This window comes from Manis pentadactyla, chromosome 2 (assembly GCF_030020395.1).
Source record: "Manis pentadactyla isolate mManPen7 chromosome 2, mManPen7.hap1, whole genome shotgun sequence".
Classification (NCBI taxonomy): domain Eukaryota; kingdom Metazoa; phylum Chordata; class Mammalia; order Pholidota; family Manidae; genus Manis; species Manis pentadactyla.
Genome location: NC_080020.1, coordinates 12731514 through 12736734, shown reverse-complemented (window position 1 = coordinate 12736734; position 5221 = coordinate 12731514). Strand labels below are relative to the sequence as shown.

Sequence of the window (5221 nt, the reverse complement as noted above, 5' to 3'; positions counted from 1 at the left end):
AACACACTCCTGAGAATCCATGACGCTGGACCAGCCTTCACATGGATTTGGGTCCTGGATTCACATTATCTGTCTTAAAAACTGTCAGCTAAAATATTTATATTAAATAGATCCAAAGTTGTATTATCCCTAGGTGTCTGGTAAAAGCAAACATAACTTCTACCTGTAAAAATGAATCTTTTCAGACCTCAAAAAGTTCCCACAAATACATTTCAAACAAATACAACCTTAAAATTAAAAAAAATAAAAGGAAATTAAAGAGCCACAGGAAAAAAATAGTGGACCAGACTCACCAGGCTTTATCAAATACAGAAAATAAAGTCTGTACATGTTTAAAGAAATAAAAGAGGAAATTGAAACTATAAGCAAGGAGAATTTTTTAAATGACCAGAAACTTTAAAAACCAAACTAAAAATATAGAAATATAATTATTGAAATGAAAGCCTCAAAGCACCTGTTCAGTAGCAGGTTATGCATAACTGAATGAAGAATCAATGATCCGTAAGACAGAATCCAACACAGAGAGAAAACCGTGAAGGAAGATAAAGAACACTGACGCTTGAATAAGGAAACCAACAAACACTCACCTGATGCTCCATCAATGGACAGCAATGGGAGTAAAGGAGAGGGAATTAGAATTTTCCAAACCAGATAGGAGCTATCAATCCTCTGAATTAAAAAGTATAGAGAATACCAAGCAAGATCACTTTTTTAAAAAAACCACTCCTAGACACATTACAAAGAAACTTAAGAATGCCAAAGTGAAAGAAAAGATTTCAAAACAACCAATGGGAAAAGAGAGATTACCTTGTATCTCATTAGACACTCAGCTGACTTCACAACGGCCACCATCAGCATCAGAAGGACATTACCCACAGAGTACTAGGAGAAACAGCTATCAGTTGAGAATTTGCACCCAGCAAAACTATCTTTTAAGAATGGTGGCAAAATATGGACATTTTCAGATACACAGATACAGTCAGACAAATTGGAGGCAACATACCAGTAAGCGACCCTCCCCAAAAGACTTTCAGAAGAATTTATTTACTAGAGTTGGAAAGAAAATGAGCCCAGATACCAAAAGGAATGATAAGCACAGAAAGTGGTGACCACGTCAGTAAATCAAAACAAACGTTAATAGGATAAGATAATGGTAATAGTCTAACTTGTAAGAATAAAAACAAAACAAAACAAATATTTACAAAAACACACAGTCTACCATAAATCAGGTCTCACAAATTTTGATAAGTTGATATCAAATAGATCATGTTTTCTGACCACAATATAGTTAAGTAACAAATCAGTTTTTTAAATAACTAAAAAAAATCTCCTCTGTGTTTGGAAATTATAAAAACATGGATAATTTATGGATCAAAGAAAAAACATGATAGAAATTAGAAACAATGAAATCTGAATTAATTACAAAAATACTTTTCATCAAAGTTTATGGTGTTAAATAGCTGCGTGATGTTTGAGAAAGATGTTTGAGAAGAGGAGAGAGAGAAAGAAGGTGGGTGGGAAGGGCACATATCTAATGTTTACTCTGCACCAGGTATTATCCTAAAGTCCTTACATGTTAATTCATTTACTCTTCACCACAGCCCTGAGATAACTGTCACTACCCCCATTTTAAGGATGTGTAACCAAGGCAGAGAGTTGTGGCCTGACCAAGGGTCAGAGAAAGCCATAAAGAGGCTTAATTGCTTACACTAGAAAAAACCTGAATATTAATGAGCTAAGCATGACACATAAAGGTAGCAAAAAGCAACGCAATAAATCTAAGAATGTAGAAGAAAGGAAATAATAAAGGTAAGAGCTAAAATTAACAAAATAGAAAACAAAGATACAATAGAAGAATAAAAAAGGTGATTTTTTGAAAATGCTACTAAGTTTAATAAATCTTTAGCAAAAATTAATCAAAAAGGAAAAGGCAAAACAAAAAATATCAGGAATGAAAAGCAATATGACAGGGATATAATACAGATCTAAAAGATCAGACTATAATTTTTTTGCCCTATCTACTTGAAAACACAAGCAAAATACATACACTCCTAAAAAAGTAATAGAAAACTGACTTAAGAAGAAACAGCACTCACAACCATTAAAGAAAGTGAATCAATCATTTAAAATATTTCTATAATGAAACAACATACCTTTTGATCAATTTCTACACATGGTTTTATAAACAATTTTATCAAACATTAAAGGATCAAATAATTCTGTCTTACCCAAACTCAGAGATCAGAAAAAGAGTAAAGAACCAATACTTAAACAGACCTGAAGACAGGAGAGCATCTCTACTTTGCCTCTTACCTCACTCCCTTGCCTACACCAAAACCAAAAAATAATTCATGTGCCTGTCATGCTAGGGACACAAAACTTTGAATTTTTAGAAGGACTTGTGGGAACTCTACGACTTCAGGATAGGAAAGAATTTCTTAACCTAATTAACCCCAAAAGAATCATGAAAAGAAAAATTAAAAAGAAAAATATTGAAGACATTAAGAATAAATCAAGAACTTCTGTTAATCAAATACCAAAAATACCTAGGAGGAATGTTGAGTGACACGCTAAGAAGATAGTTGGAACCTATATAATAACAAAGAATTAGTATCCAAAGTATGCAAAGAACAGACAAGCAGATTTTTTTTAAAAAAGACAAAATACATGATCAGGTACTTGATTGAAAAGAAATGTGAATAGCTAATACTTATATGAAAAGATGCTTAACTTCATTAGAAGTCACAAAAAAGGAAAACTCAAATCATAAGATAACATTTTATATCCCACCAAATTGCAGAAATTTGAAAGCTCAGAATATTGAATTTTGGTGAGGATTTAGAGCAAAGGAAAGTTATATCTACCACTGTTTTTTTTATCCTTTAAAAATTTTATTCTATTGAGGTATGATTGATATATAAGGACATATAACATTGTTTCAGGTATACATGACATTTTGATATTTGTATATATTGCAAAATTTTTCTGTATGGGTTTTTGGAAATAGTAGAAATGTATCTATCACAACAGGGTCAGTGCTATCAAAATGCCTCTGATGTTTTAGATGGCAGTTTCAACAAACTAAACTTTAAGTATTCAAGTTTCACATTAATGAAGCAAATTCCTTAGGCATCACATGAATCTAATTTGCATTATCCCACAAAAGAACACTTTTTGTGAAAACATATTCTAGTTGAGTTTTAAACGTCTAAGCTTAAATGACCTAAGACATATGCTCTAATGCCTTAGTGGGGTCTTACAACTACATGAAGGTAATATACAGTTGGGTAACATTCTGATCACTACAAAGTTGTTTTTCCTGGCTTCTGCTGAGCCAGTAACCCAAATACTGAGATTGATCTACATATAAGGAATGAGTTGGGGTAAAGAAACACATGCAGGTCAAGAGTTTAGATTACAACAAAAGTTTGTTTACTCATTTATTCTGGTAGGTCCTAAATTGCCAACATTGTAACCATCTGATTAGGTTTCCACGAACGGACTCTGACATTCCATGAGTCATCATCAATATAGCACAGGGATTTCAACTTCTTGTAAGGGAATGGTTCACTAGAAAGAACCTTTAAATGTCCATTTAACTGTTCTGCTTGTCTAATTAAAACACACCAGGACTTGTCTAGTTTTCTCATTTGGATGGGGAGGTTGTTAGTAGTGATTAACATTTTCCTTATGGGACTCCGTAAATAAACTTGGGATTTGCATGTCTGTAAATATGGATTCTGATATGGTTGCTTTTAAATTGTCCACTTAATTATAAAATTATCTATTTAATCTGAAAGGCTAAGGCTTCAGGAAAACTTTCAATTTAATCTGAAGGGATTTATTTTTAGGTTACTCAAAATCTTGGCATCCCATAAACATGGGCTTATCCATGGCTGTGAAATTCTGTTTTTGTTTTAGTGAATGTTTTTTAAAAATAAAATTTAAAAACCTTTTACATGTGTATTTTGTGTACACGCACACAAAAAAACCCTCCAAATAAAAAAAACTCAAAAATGTCACTAGGCATGAGTGAAACACAAGTTCTCATTACTGACTAAGGAGATTTCCCCCAGCATTTAGAAAAACTGTTATCTAATGCAGAGAAAATAACATACCATGATATCAAAATGTTCTTTTCTGATAAAGGAAGCAAATACAGAAAGCTTTTTATTTGTTCAAAGTAACTGGTGCTATACAAAAAAACCAACAAATCTCCCCGCCCAATCTCAACAACTCCCCCAATACCACTTTGAAATGAATGTATCAAACTTGATTTTCAAGAGAATGTAGTTCTTTCTTCACACTAGTAAGCCAAAAAAACAAGACCTGGGTTTTATATGTGTGTATATATATATATAAAGCAATGCACACACAATTATTGAGCTTCATCTTCTGGACACGAACGCCAAGTTGGTCTCTCTTCATAAAAAGCAGTTACAATTTGAGGACACTTCAAATTTGCCTCTCTTGCCCCAACTCATTCCTCATATATAGATCAATCTCAGTGTTTGTGTTACTGGCGATTGGAATCTTTCCATTTCATAAGAAACATTGATTCTCCACTGCAGTCTGTGGCACCAATTACGCCGTTCAGGATCAAGACCTCTGGCAAAGCCTCTTGGTTTATCAGCAGTCTCTCTGTTCTTCTTTGATTTGCTATCATCAAATTCACTGTCAGATAAAGATTTTCTTTTGGTACCATCTTTTTCTTCACCAGCTTTTTGAGAGTTAAGAAATGCTTCAATTAACTCTGGACAATCTAAATTTTCTTTAGGTTCCCAAGTATTGTCAGCGTCGGTAAATCCCTTCCACTTCAGGCAATACTCCGCCTTCCCGTTTGCTACAAATCGGTCTAGCACTTTTTCCACCACAAATTCTTCAGGCTCTGCCCTCTTCAAGTTTATTATTACTCTCCCCTCTGTTTTTTTCCCATTTTTTGCAACGTAGTTTTATTGGAGGCCATTTTTTATTCCAGACTTGAAGAGCTGTTATTCACTGCCTCCGAGCTGCTCCCCGTCTCTGCTCTGCGGCGTCTCCTGCCCAGGCGCCTCAACAGCGAGAGGCATCCGAGGGGGAGGGGGCTGGGGAGCTGCACCCCAGGCCACCGCCAAGGAAGGGGGGAGGTGGCACCGCCCCCTACCACTGGTTTTCAGGATAAATTGGTATGACTACTTTGGGAAAGAGTTTAGGATTGTTTTTTAAAGGTGTACATATAAGT

General features: G+C 34.5%; 1 pseudogene; it reads right to left on the bottom strand.

Annotated features, from left to right (window-relative positions):
• Positions 1-4378: 4378 nt before the first annotated feature.
• LOC130682691 (chromobox protein homolog 3-like) lies at positions 4379-4966 on the bottom strand (annotated as a pseudogene).
• Positions 4967-5221: the final 255 nt, after the last annotated feature.